The sequence below is a fragment of the Leptopilina heterotoma genome, unplaced genomic scaffold, assembly GCF_015476425.1.
Source record: "Leptopilina heterotoma isolate Lh14 unplaced genomic scaffold, ASM1547642v1 Lhet_24, whole genome shotgun sequence".
NCBI lineage: Eukaryota > Metazoa > Arthropoda > Insecta > Hymenoptera > Figitidae > Leptopilina > Leptopilina heterotoma.
The window spans coordinates 3587349-3601254 of record NW_025110956.1 but is presented as its reverse complement, the minus strand read 5'-3'; the positions used below and the strand labels follow the sequence as shown (position 1 = coordinate 3601254).

The 13906-nt window shown below is 29.7% G+C and overlaps 1 protein-coding gene across 7 annotated transcripts in view; it reads left to right on the top strand.

Moving 5' to 3' along the window:
- LOC122502831 (lachesin-like) overlaps positions 1-13906 on the top strand; it is a 351041-nt gene that overhangs the window by 24660 nt on the left and 312475 nt on the right. The window contains exon 1 of one of the 7 annotated variants that reach the window (XM_043613108.1): positions 23-1037. The exons of the other annotated variants lie outside the window; for them this stretch is intronic. The gene's annotated coding sequence lies outside the window, so the exon portion shown is untranslated. Of the gene's footprint in view, positions 1-22; positions 1038-13906 lie in introns of those variants that run through there. 7 annotated transcript variants of the gene reach the window in all.

Below are 13906 nucleotides of genomic sequence, written 5' to 3'. Positions count from 1 at the left end.
GTCCATCGCGACCGGTGTTTATAAATGCCGGCGCTTTATACGGTTTTATGAGAACACTTTGTCGATTTCAGGACTTTTAAGTGTTCGTGACCGTCAACTAGGATCATGTTATTTGTTCAACTCAAAATGTTATTTTTTAAAGTTGCCTTATTTATCTGAAATGGTTTATTTGGGAACATTTTAATGACTAATGAAGGTTAAGAAACACCAGTATTTCAGAGACTTTAAGTGTATTAGTTAGTTAATGTTTCTCATTAAATAAAAAAGTAATGACTTTAAAGGAAGAGTATATATACTACATACCTCTATGTAAATAACACAAAAAATGCCAAGGAAGAATAATGATATGCCTACATTGTACAAACATTAAACAAGATTCTACATTTTAAGTTATTTAATATAAGACTAATTCAAGACACAAAAGAAGATTGACAAAATAACTAATAATTTATCAACCAAATATGATTCTATTCGCTTCATTAAGTAATTATTTACTTTTCCTCAGACTCTTAAAAATCTTGAACACTGACATCTTTAATTGAGGTTCTAAATTTAATAATTTTCTACTTATGTGATAAATTAAAACATTAAAACATTTTTAAATAATGTACTTTTAATAAAAATTTACAACTTTTCTTTACAATTGTGATGTAAAAGATACTGTTATAATGTTGAGGAGAAAAGAAATTGACTGACAAGATAAAAGAAAGGTTAATCAGAATTTTGTGACCGAACTATTTCTTATGATGTTTCCAACACTTAACTTTCTTGCTCTTGATTGTCTGCACGTGGGTCGCGCGCGCCATGCTGCCAATAAACAATGTGATGGATTTATGGACAAGTTGATCTCACACTCCAGATAATTTGCTTTTAGTGTTTTTGCATTGGACTTGCTAAAATAAGTGATGTTAAAATTTCCAAATAATCAGGACAGAATAATTGATAAAAGAAAAATGGATTTAAATTTTACTTAAATAAAATAATTTCAAGTGAAAGATGATATACTAATGACGTCGCCAAATAGGATTAATTATCAAGTAACTATACTTTTCTAATACCAAAATGATGATATAACATTTTTAGATTATGCATAAGTGATTAACTAAAATGCACATCTGTTGAAGTATGGGTATTCATATATGCTTTTGCACGTATGAATGAATACTTGAGTAGTTCTTACAACCCTTTCGCAGCCTGGTGAAAAAATTGTTTTCGAGCCAAAAATAATTCAAAAGTAAAACTTTATGAAATATGGCAGTTACATTAAAGTTTCTTCGGTTTAATTTAATCTTTTTTAGAAATAATTAAGAATTCTGGATTCCATATGGTGAATATTTTTTAACATTTATGCTTTTTATTTATAACTTGTTGCTTGAGGGTTTCTTGAGTCATTTAATATAAATCTTCCAATTAAAAAATTAAATCTTTTGGATTAAATATAATGCCAAATAAAGTTTATACTGAAATTGACAGAATTCGATTGAATCTTATTAAACATTTGTGGAGCTACAAATTAAAAATATATTATTTTTTAAAAATGCAAAATATCGAATCGAATATGTAAACCTAGTAAAATATTTAAGATTTTTTTAAAAAATTCAAAGTCTTGGGTGCAATAACATAATTGGCTAAAATTAGATTAATTTATTAACTGATTATTACATTAGATTGAATAATCGATAAGAGTAACTAATAAATATCAGTAGTACAATTTTTACATTCAAGTTATCTGAAAGATGTCAATTACCTGTAATTTAGAAAATTTTCTCTGATAACTTCCAGATAAATTCCTTGAACCTCTAAGTATTCATCGATCAAAATTTTTCGGAATTAATTTTTTAAAATGTATTGATGTAAATTTGTTGAAAGAATGCGAATAAATATACAAAAGCATATCTGTAAACATTAAAAAGAAATTAACTTTACATTTTTCTCCAAAATAACAACGAAAGTATCACAAAAAATAACAGAAAATTTTATAAGAAATTTTTTGTAAACTTATAGTGCAAAATTGCTGAAGATTTCCCAGAGAAAGCTTATCGAGAGATTTTGCATAAAGCTTGTAAAATGTTTGCAGAAAATTTTAGTGATTAAAGCTAAAAGTTTATTTTGTACACAGTAGTTTTATTGTATGGCAAATGTAATGTGTCTCTTTCTGTTGTTTGTGTATTAAAACTTTTCATAAACCATAATTATCAATTACCACGTTCTTATTACTAATTTTCCAGATAGCACCGTAATTTGCGGGAAGTTTTCGGGAAGTTAACTGGTGTTAAGTTCAATATAGTTAAATCGGTTAACTTCCTGGTAACTTCCTATAAACTTTATAAGTCCTTCGATTTAAATATTCCAATGTTAACTTTCTGGGAGTTATCAATGTAAATTTTCTGAAAAAAATATAGAGGAAATTTTTTAAAAAATTTAAACGAAAGTTGTAGAATAATTTACTCCACGTCTTTCCTTAAAATTGACCATACAAAAAGTATTCTAAATAATGTCAGGGAAATTTTCCTTAAAGCGAAATAGGAAATTTCTTTTAAAGTTGCACGGGAAACTTGCTAAAAATTTCCACAAGTAGGTTGCAAAAAATTTGCAGCAAGTTTTACGGAAAAATTTAATAAATTAAAAGAACTTATTTTTGAAGCTGTGGAATTCTTTTTTTTGTATAGGTAGTCCGAGTAGAAATCGCAAAGGTATGACTAAAATCAATATTGGGCCAACAGAGGTTCTAGCTTGGCAGTACCTATACCCGGTAACTACAAGAATAGACAATTTTAAAATTATAATATATTTTTAATTTAATTGCAAATTTTTTTCTTATAATTTAAATTATTTTGAGACAAAGTTTACTTCTCTCTAAATCTGAAATAGTTGTTCTCAACTAATGAAATAGTGCAGATTTGTTTACTAAATAAATTAGTAACATCTTTAATTAATTTTTTAAATTATAAAACTGTTAATTCATGCTTATCAATTTAAATATAAATACTAAATTAAGTAAAATTTAAAAAAATTTAAGAGGTACTAAATTAAAAATAGTAAAAAATATAACATTATATTATATGGAAAATTAATAATTCTATCATTTAAAAAATAATTACAAAAATAAATAAGTTATTCTCTTCAACAATAAATTATTAAAATTTTTTTTTATTAAAAATTAGTTAAAATTGTTACTAATAATCCATTTAGTAATCAAATCCGCATTTCCTTAGTTAATAAGTAACTAATATTTCAGATTTAGAGAGAAGTAAATTTTTATCAAAAAATAATTTATAAAATATTGTAAAAGCGTAAAAAAGCTTAATATAAAAATTGAAATATTAGTAAATAAATAAAATTAAAAAAAGTTCTGAGTCCACAATTGGTTATTATATTTAGGGTCAAGATAGAACCACGGATGCTTCCAAGTTAGGATCACTTTAGGGTCATAAAATGCAATCGGTCAGAAAATATTTTGACCCTTTATGAATTTTTATTTTTCTTAAAAATTTGTGGATTTTGAAATCCATGCGTAATTTTGTAGAAAATATGTTTTTGAATCAATAAAAAATTGTCAAATGAAAAAATTGATTTTCACAATTTTAGAAGCATTTTTTAAAAGCTTTGTTTTTAGTTGTTACTTCTTATCTTTGTTTTTAGGCTGAAAATGCTAAAAAAATACCATTATTATTCAATTTTTTTTCTATGGAAATTCATTTGTTTATTTTTCTAACTAATTTCAGATCATAATTTTATCCTAATTTTTTTTTTTATTTTTCTTATATAAAAATTATCATCTATAATTAGTTAGAAAAATAAACAAATGAATTTCCATACAACAAAAATTGAATAATAATGGTATTTTTTAGCATTTTTGTCCGAGAAACAAAGATTTAAAAAATGCTTCTAAAATTGTGAAAATCAATTTTTTTATTTGGCAATTTTTTATGGATTCAAAAACATATTTTCTACAAAATTACTCATGGATTTCGAAATCCACAAATTTTTAAGAAAAATAAAAATTCAAAAAGGGTCAAAAGATTTTCTGACCGATTTCATTTTATAACCATTGAATTACTCACAAAAAATTACTTTATAAATAATTTTGTGGAATATTTAAATTATTTTCTTGATATAGTAATATTACCATGAAATGTTACTGTAACATTACCTTGAGTCGGACATTTTAATATTGTTGTAATGTTAAATGTAATATTACTATCAATACATGTAACATTACATTAATATTAAGTGTGCTACTTGGGTTAACAAAAGCAAATTTTTCATAAACTATTTGTCCAATAATATCCAGCTTTGGCACATTTATATAGGTTATTAAACAATTAAAGAAGTGCCATTATTAGTAGTTTAAAGTCAGTTTCAAATAAACAAATGGACCATTTCAAGTTGCGACTCGTCATTTTATAGGTAGTTTAGAGCTCTATAACTTTTAATAACATACTATAAGTTTTAATTTTTTTCTAAAATTTCATGAGAAAGAACGGTCATCGAAAAACTTTTTCCGCAACTTTAATACTATTTATAATAAACAATCTGAGAAATCTCGAATAGGAAATAATTATTTATTTTACCACCCCACACTATATGAATCCACAGTAAAAAGTCGAATATCAATTTTGGCAGAAATAGACCACTTTTTTCATAGGGTGAATGAAATATAGAAAATATTAGCAATATATTATTTAACAAGTGCTTTTGTGCTATTTTTAATTTTTGCATAATGAACATTACGCTATAAAAAATTTCATTAACCAAATTAAAGAATATTGTTTAATATATTTTATTATTGTTAATGTGTACTGTTTTTCAAATATGTAGAAACAAATATATTTTTTTAAATAAATAACAAAATGACATCAGAAATATTCTCTATATGAAGGAAACCGACATTGTAATTATTTCTGATACTTTTAATGTAAAAAACATTTCATATTTCATCTTTTACGACATCGTACCCCAAGTGCGAAAACCAACGTGGCCCACCACTGGCCCAGTATTTGCAAAGCTGGCATCGAGACTTGGCAGTCAATATTGGTCCGACTTTGCGCCGACTCTTGTGGTGTTAACCATGGTTGGACGTCGGCAGCCAGATCTCGGCAGACATTAATGGCCCATTATTGGCTGCCATTACTCCCCAGTGTTAAAAAAATAAAAAAATATGTTTTTTATTTAATTAACTAATTAATTTATAATATTTAGACAGCTTATTTCCCTAAATTAAACGCAAACTTACAAATATTTGAAAAATTCTTACCGCTCGCGGGGATCGATACCTGAACCTGACGCACCACAGCCTAACACTCTGACCACTCTGCTACTCTGAGATGAAGTCGAGGAAGCAAAAGGGTTCTTATAAGCTACACTACACTGGCCGATACTGTGCCATTATTGGGCCGAGCTACGTCCCAATATTGGCAATTATAATTTGCCATCATAGATACAAAATGTTTGCCATTAATGAGCCGATCATCGTCACATCATTAGCAATTGGCTTTTGCCATTAAAAATTGATCAACTTTGCCGCGAATGTGCCATTATTGGACCGTGAGCCGGCCCAGTCTTAAAAAATTTAAAAATCTGACCATCGGTGCCATCATTGGCCCATCAATGGGACGCTTTGAACACCAGTAATGGACCAGTAACTACTGCCAATTTTCGGCAGACATTACTGGACCAATGATAGGCCGTTTTTGCAGTCTTGGCATTTCGCACTTGGGACACTGTCCCAAAATATGACTTGTGTTACGATTCCGTGTTTTCAAATATGCTCTACACATTAGGTACTTAAGGTGAAATATTCATTAAACATTTTATTTGTTACGGAACAATTTGTTTCGTGTTCTATGTGAAAAATAATAAACTCAAGTTTCCGTTAAAAAATTTATAAATTCTAGTCTTAAAAGCAACGGATATTACACGATATCCATGGACATCACAAATATACAGTCGAACCTTGATAAGTGAGAATCCAAGGGACCAAGAAATTTTTCTCATTTATAGAGGTTTCTCACTAACAGAGGTTCTTACTGACAAGTGCTGCTTTTTTGCTAATAGAGATTTATATAGGATTTGTTAATTAAAATTTCACTTTTACGTCATCAGAAATAATTTGATATTTGTCATTTTCAAACTCATAAATTTTGGTTTTACCCCGAAAAGTTAATAAATAGTCAGAAATTTTAAAAAATCTTCCTTTACCCTAAAGTTAGATGAATTTTTTTAAAGCTTTGGAAAAAATATGTACTGTACTTTCTATTATGTCTACTTTATAAAATGAAAATTTTGAATAATAATAAATTTTTTATGAGAAAAAAACAATATTTTAATAAAAAGAATAAAAATCCAATGTTTTCTTAACTTTATTGATAGCCCTACTAAAAATTCCCATATAGAATTCCATATTGATTCACATAAAAATTAACAAAATTTTGCTTAATTTTTTGTATACATCCAAAAGTATGTAAAAGATATATGTGAAATCTGATAAAACTTTTAGTTTAAAAATGTTTTCCTTATCATACTAAACTATTTAAAAACAGGTATAATTATTAGATCCTATATATAGTCTCTGATATAAATCCTCATAGGATTTTGTCTTATGAGATTCCATATATGGTTTCATGTAGGATCTAGTATAAGAAACCATATGAGATCTCATATCAGAATTCCCATGTGAAAAGGTTTCCGGAAAAATTTTGTAAGTGACCTCCGAAAATGGTTTCCGAGAGTGTTTGCTGCAAGATTGCAGGTTAATTATGTCAAATATTACACAATAAAAAAATTTAAAATTACTACTTTGAAAGTGACCCACGTGAATCTAATTTTTATGTTTTTAACATTCAAATCTAATTAAATCAATTTTTATGGGAAATGATTATTTCTGGTAATTTTACTTCAATTTAACCCCAGGAATTTATTTATTGTCTAATGAATATCCAAGTCAATTCGGATTAACTTATACCAGAAAGTTTATCTGATATATTAATAATCAAATTCTAACAAGTCAGTAAGTATTTACAAGCATATTATTCAGATCAGCTGTAATCAACTTCTGCAAGGAAGTTAACCTTTTTCAAAGACTATAAAAAATGACCAGGTTTACCATGTTTACCATTTTACGTTAATTTCTCTGAAGAAGTTGTCCAGAAATAAACTGCGGACGTGTTTTAGTAATTTAACATAGTTTATATTATAAATTAAATGCATTCAAGGGAAAGAAAATATTTAAGAAAATATTAAAAATTGGTTAAATTTATTCTAAAAACAATTTTATAATTTATAAAATGTAACTAAAAATGATCCAAATTCAATATATTGAATGAATGTTATTAAGTATTTAATAAAACTGCGATACTATACTTGATTCAATACATTTTCTGTGCTTTTTATTTCATTTTGTTATAAAACCCCAAATTCCAAAAGTAAATTTATTATTTTATTCCTTATATTAATTAGGAAATAAATAAATCACATTTTACTTTTAAACTTATAGGTTATCCAGATAAAACCCTAACATTACACGGCAACCTTTCGGCAACGTTATCGCGCAATATTGTTGTAAGGTCACTTGGGAATGTTGCCACAATATTACCTTGTAATATTGCCGCAACATTGCTCTGTAATGTTGCTGCTGGGTTTCAGAGTAAGCTTGCAAAATGCGACATTATTACACGGTAATATTGACGCAACGTTGGCAAGTAACATTACTGCAATATTTCATTGCGGAATGTATTTTGATTTTGATTTGGTAACAAAACAAAAGTCTATTTCACTTTAGTTTGGTTTGCTGATATAGAAACAAAAGTCACTTTCTTTTTTGATTCTGATTCAGTTACGAAGCAAAAGTCTACTTCAAATTACATTCGGTTTTTTTTATGAAAACAGAATTCGATTTGAATTTCTACTTCTGATTTGGTATTGAATCAAATCTCGAAACGATATTATCTTCTGATGTATTTGATATGCCCAACAAATTTTGCGAATGTAAAATGTACATCAAACGTTACTGCGCAAATTTGTAGTGTATACAACATAACATTAATATACATAAAACATTATTTCCCTCGATATTACATAATTTTAATATATAAAGTTTTTATTTTGATTCAGATATTTATATCATAATTAAAAAGGAAAGACTTTTGATTCTGATATTGGAATAAAAACTAAATAGAGTGGAATTTTGATTTTAATATAGGAATCAGAACATAAACAATATTTATTTTTGATTCGGTACACGGAACAAAAAGTTCACGCATCTCTCGTGAACTAGTACATCACTTTTGGATGGGACATAAAATTTCAAAAGTTTGAACCCACAAAAAATGTAAATGTACTGTAAAACTGTAAAAGGATCGATCCTCCTTCTGTCAATTCGTTCCAATATGGCTGTATCCCAGGCATCGATAACACTGGACGACCAATACCCTTTTCTTAATTGGGCGACACATAAAACCAATTTTTGCTTGTCTCAATGTCTCCAGTCTATCCGCTTCTTCTGAGTTGGTGACTGCAATCGCAGACTTCATGCCTCTGCGTATGGGGCCCTAAGACCTTCATCCTCCTGTTTTCTGGATTTCCGAGCGCTTCTGCTATAACACCTGTTGGACCTCTGCTTCTTGAGTAAGTCAATCCAGGTCGCGGATCTCGAGCGTAACTCTTCGATCTATGGATTGCATATTACACATGCTTTCCATTGCTTAGCAGTAAAAGTCTCCTCCGATTTTAATAAAAAGGTCTCCCTCTTAGTAGCTTATGGCTGAAATCTGTGTTTGACCTCCTTGCGAAGTTTACCCAGAACGTCAGAATACGTTAATCCTTGGCCGACTTGGATCAGCATAGTGGTTCTCCTCTGGACTGTCACCCTCTCTGCTCCGTTTCTGAGCATCTCTAAAGACACTTTTGAGTTTGAGCTTATAGTGACGCTTTATCTGCTCCTTCCGGTAAACCTTTGCATCGCTGAGAACGTCTGCTAAATAATAGTCTGACTCATAGGCCGCGACATACTTCGCCTTCGTCTCACTTAGCAGTATATTGTATTGCCTTTCCGCTTCTGACATTCATCACACTCAGAGAAGTCTCGGCGCGTTTCCTTTTCTCATTTTTCTCCTTCCACGATGTTCTGCAGATACAACCTCTCCAGAATCACCCGTAGCACTGCAAGAAGTTGTGCACCCCTGCAATCCGGGCTCACTTAAACACCAGTTCGGCAGTGGACAACCATTGTCGAAGTTTTTATAAATTCTTGAAAATACGTTTATTTAGGTGCTGTGTGGGTCGAAAGCATTTAATTTTCAATTCGTTTCAACAAAAATTAATGCAATTTTCAATTTAAGAGTGGTGAATGCGTCTTAATATTAATTATGCTCTTTTGATGTCGAGATAAAAGTCTGCAACTCATCTAATCGGTTTCTTTTGCTTTGGAGTGCGCTTTCTAGAATGAGGTTTAGTTTTGCTCGATCCTGCTGTATTTTGTTTTGCAACTTCTATTTTTTTGAGTTTGGTGATCTAAGTAAAAAATTTTTCAATTCGTTTAATCTCCGGTACATCCGTTTGCCTACATGTAGAACGCATTTAACGCTATTGGTAGTCAAGAGAGCAACTTGATGGTTGTTTTATTACTGGTTTTTTCGATAACCATGTCAACAAATCGCGTTCTGAAAAGCTTTCCACAGGCATCTTGAAAAAAGCTTATATGGTAGGTACTATCAGTCTGATAGTTTGTTTAGAAAATTAAATATTCCTGCAGTATTTCTTACTTCAATTGGAGTTTTTCGTTCGCCTAAGGTAGTCTTCAAAGCTACTCCACCAGTTGAAGCCTGTATCGTAGGAGATACTGTTTCACTGAATACCTGAATGCAATGTTTCACTACATTTTACTTATTATTTCCTGATTAACGTGCTGATCTGTTAAACGTCTCATAGACTGTATCCTATTATTACTGCACAGATCGATTTCATACGTAGTTATCAAATGTTGCCATGATTCATGGCAACATTGAAGCAAAAGTTCGAAGGTCCTCTTCCGTTCCATTCTGGAAATTTAATTCCAGATTCTTACTAAGCAGATTATTGCGTAAAAGTTGTAGTAGAGACTCCGGATTAAAAAGAGGACCAACCTTAGTTTCATTGACAATGAATGTACCATCTAAAAGAAGTTACATAAAAATAATATAAGTAAATCAGAATGATCATTAAAATTCGGTTATGAACGAAATTCTAATCCCAATACTTCTGATAAAATTCCCTGGCATTTTCCTGACCTGCAGTAACCCTGTGAGCAGACTTTGAAATTGGTTTGAAACGTTTGACCATTGCATCTATTTTAAAAGAGAACAAATTTTTAAATCTTTCTTAGATAAAATCACTTACTCTTCATGCCATATTCTGATCAACGAATTTTCTTCGTGTCTTCTATCAGTATTTTGATAGCACTAACATTTGTCGCAGCACCATCGCAAACTTATACAACCACGTTCAAGACAGCATCTGTAACAACTTTAATGGATTCTTTAATGCACCTTTGAAACCCCGTACAAAAGTTGAATAAAATTGGTAAATTTTCTCCCGTCTTCACACTTCTCAACATTAAAACATTAGTTTTAATGTTGGTTTAATGCTTGGTTTGCATTTTGGTCACTTTTTATAGCCCTAATCTTGGAGACAAATTATTTTATCCGCCTAAGGATCATACTGCAACCCCAAAGATAACATTTAACTTCTTAAATTGTATGCACTTGGTGTGCTGACGGTGTTAGACAATCTAGTTCGAGTGACGGAATGCTGTCAAATGGAATTAAGCTTTTATTTTTATAAAAATTCTGAAATTTTTTTGGTTTCTTCTAATTGAAGCATTGTTTTTGGATATTTTTGTAACTTGGTTAATTATATTTGCCCATATCATAATGGGAAGATTACACAGAAAGAGAGGTCAAACTAATTTTTATTTAAAACATAATCTATGTTAATAAACACATTGCCGTTTATATAATAAATTAAGACTAATGTAATATAACTTTTATTTAAAATTCTTTATAATATAATTCTTTTCCGAAATTCGATGAAATATAATTCTTATTTAAGGTTTCATGGGATATAAATCTTATTTAAGTTTCCTTTTAATAAAAGCTTTATTCAAATTTCCATGTAATAAAAGTTTTATTCAAATCTCTGTGTAATATAATTCCTATTCAGTATCAAATGCAAGAAAAAACAATTACTCTTTTAGATTGCATGCAAAAGTGATTTAGTCAATATTCTGTACAGGATTGAAGATAAATATATATTAATGCGGTTTAGAATATTTAAGGGTTCATACCACTTTGTCATCTTCAAAAAAACAAAAATTTTTTTATTATGCATTTCGAAAGTAAAATATGTCAAAAATGTGGTGTAAAATTTTTAGAAAGATCCCACCACTCAAAATATATTTTTTTCAATGCTATTTGAGAGCGTACACGGCTATGTAAGTATAGAACACAAACTTTAAACGCGTTTTTCTCAAAACCACATTTTTCCATGCTGCGGGATGTTTTTCTCGGAAACTACTAGACCGATTCTCAAAATTTTTTTAACGAAAATCTTCGTCACATGGGTGGGTATCGCCGGAACTAGAATTATTTAAAAATATTAATTTTTACTATTTTTTTGAACCGAAAAACTGCCAAAAAAAACTTTAATTTTCGAGAAAAAAAATTTAAATTGCCGCCATTTTGTTATTTTTGCATAAAAATTAAAAATTCTAGTTCGGGCGATAGGCACAGTCCTAGTGAAGATAAATCAATTTGAATTTTGTGTTTTAGATTTTTCTAACCTGAGAAATCAATCCCGCAGCTGGCATCGGTATTTTTAGCAGTTCTAAAATTATTGTTAAATTTTAAACAAACAAATAATATTTTTTTTAATAAAATAAGGTTTTTTATAAAGTTAAAGAGTGTATTTATTAAACTAAAAAAAATGCAGATTAATATAATTCATAGGAATCGTAAAAAAAATTCTAGAAAATAGCTTCATTTTCAAGCGTGTAAACTGGTATGAACCCTTAAATTCTCATCTCTTAAGAGAGTATTATTTTAAAGTATAAATTACATGATTCTACAGTCGGATATTTATTAACAACAATTATTATTCATCGATAATAACAAAATACTATTAAATAATTTCTGCATTCTAATAAAATGAACTTATATTTAATCCGACATTATGTAAGGTATTGGAACGTTTCGTATGATGTTTTCATTTAAAGTATGATTAGAATTTGGAAATCTTTCTAAAGTTCAATTTTTATTAGTTATGTCTTGATAGTTTCATTTTGGAACTTAGCTTTAGTGAAAGATTTGTATAAAGAAATTTAAAGGGACTTGCAATTGAACCTGGGATTGTCGGACGCTAACCAAGGACTCTAAGCGACAAACTAAAGAATCAACTATCTGAGAAAAACCTATATGTATAATATCTGATAATCTCTACTAAATTTGACATTTGTATTTTACCTTAGAAAAATGGTCGTTAATCACATATTTCCTATTCATACCATATTGTGAACCTGGCAATAAAAAATTGTAATTCCGATTCAAATTATTGAATAGGAATTCAATACGTAATAATCGAAATGGGCATTCATTAAAGTTTGCGCCCGATTAAAAAATAGTGAATAGGTGCTTGGAGCAAAAACCCTTATTTAACAATTTTAAAACAGATGTAATAACTATACGTATAAATCTATTATAGGCCATGTGAAGGACAGAATATAAAAATTTGTTTTTATAATTGGATAAAATTTAGTATTATACAAAAGTGCCAGAAAGATAAAATAGAAGTTTTCTTGATACGTACGTGCATACAAAACCCACGTTCGCTATCGACTGTAAGAAATCCAAAATGGGCGATTCTGTACAATCCCACCAATCGATGCTCAAAACATTGTGCTCAAAGTGTAGCTGGGGACAAAATACTTTGCGCATGGTTTATTCGCACCGTGAGGCGATCGTCCATGTTGATCTACTGCAAGTGCTTACCAAACGAGCAATTGCCTGCACTTATAAAGAAAAATATCATTCGATACAAGGGGCGAAACGTTTTGCCCCTTGTTTAGAATTATACTGTTGTTTGCTAGTTCTCTGTACTCTCTAAAACTGAATCAGTGAAATTCGACTGAGAATCAGTGACTCTATTCTCGCGATTTGAATCAGTGAAATTTCACCGAAGATCAGTTAAAATGATTGAAATTTTCAGTAGTTCTTTAATTGTCGAATCAGTGGAAAATGACTGAAATTTCAGTTATTTTTAACTGATTTTCAGTGAAATTCCACTGATTCAAATCGCGAGAATAGAGTCACTGATGCTCAGTCAAATTTCACTGATTTTCAGAGGAATTTCACTGATTCAGATTTAAAGAGTAATCCTGAGTCGAAATTTAAGCCCTACTTTCACCCTGAATTTTCAGGGTCTATTGAGTGTTAGGAGTAGTAAAGTAGGGTCTAATTCTAATACAATTAGACCCTACTTTGACTCCCAAAACAGGCGGAAATTTGCCAATCTTCCATTTGGAGAAGCAAAGGAGGGTCTACTTCTAAGAAACCTATACCGTACTTTTAAACCTCGTAGACCCTACTTTCATACTCCTAGACCCTACAATTAGAAAAAGAAAAATTTGAATTATTTTTTAATGCATTACTTGAAACACTGCAAATGCTGTCTCCGTAGCGACCGTAACTATAGTTCGACGAACGAACGACGTCCAAATATCACTATATATGGTCCCCAGTTAAAACTTCCTGTACATCAGCATGTACATAAGGGGTCTTCAATAAACTTTACTAAGGGGTTATAAAAATAGGACACTTTTTTTGAAATTGGAACCCAACAATCCTTTTTAAAATGACTAGATCACTTTCATCACTAG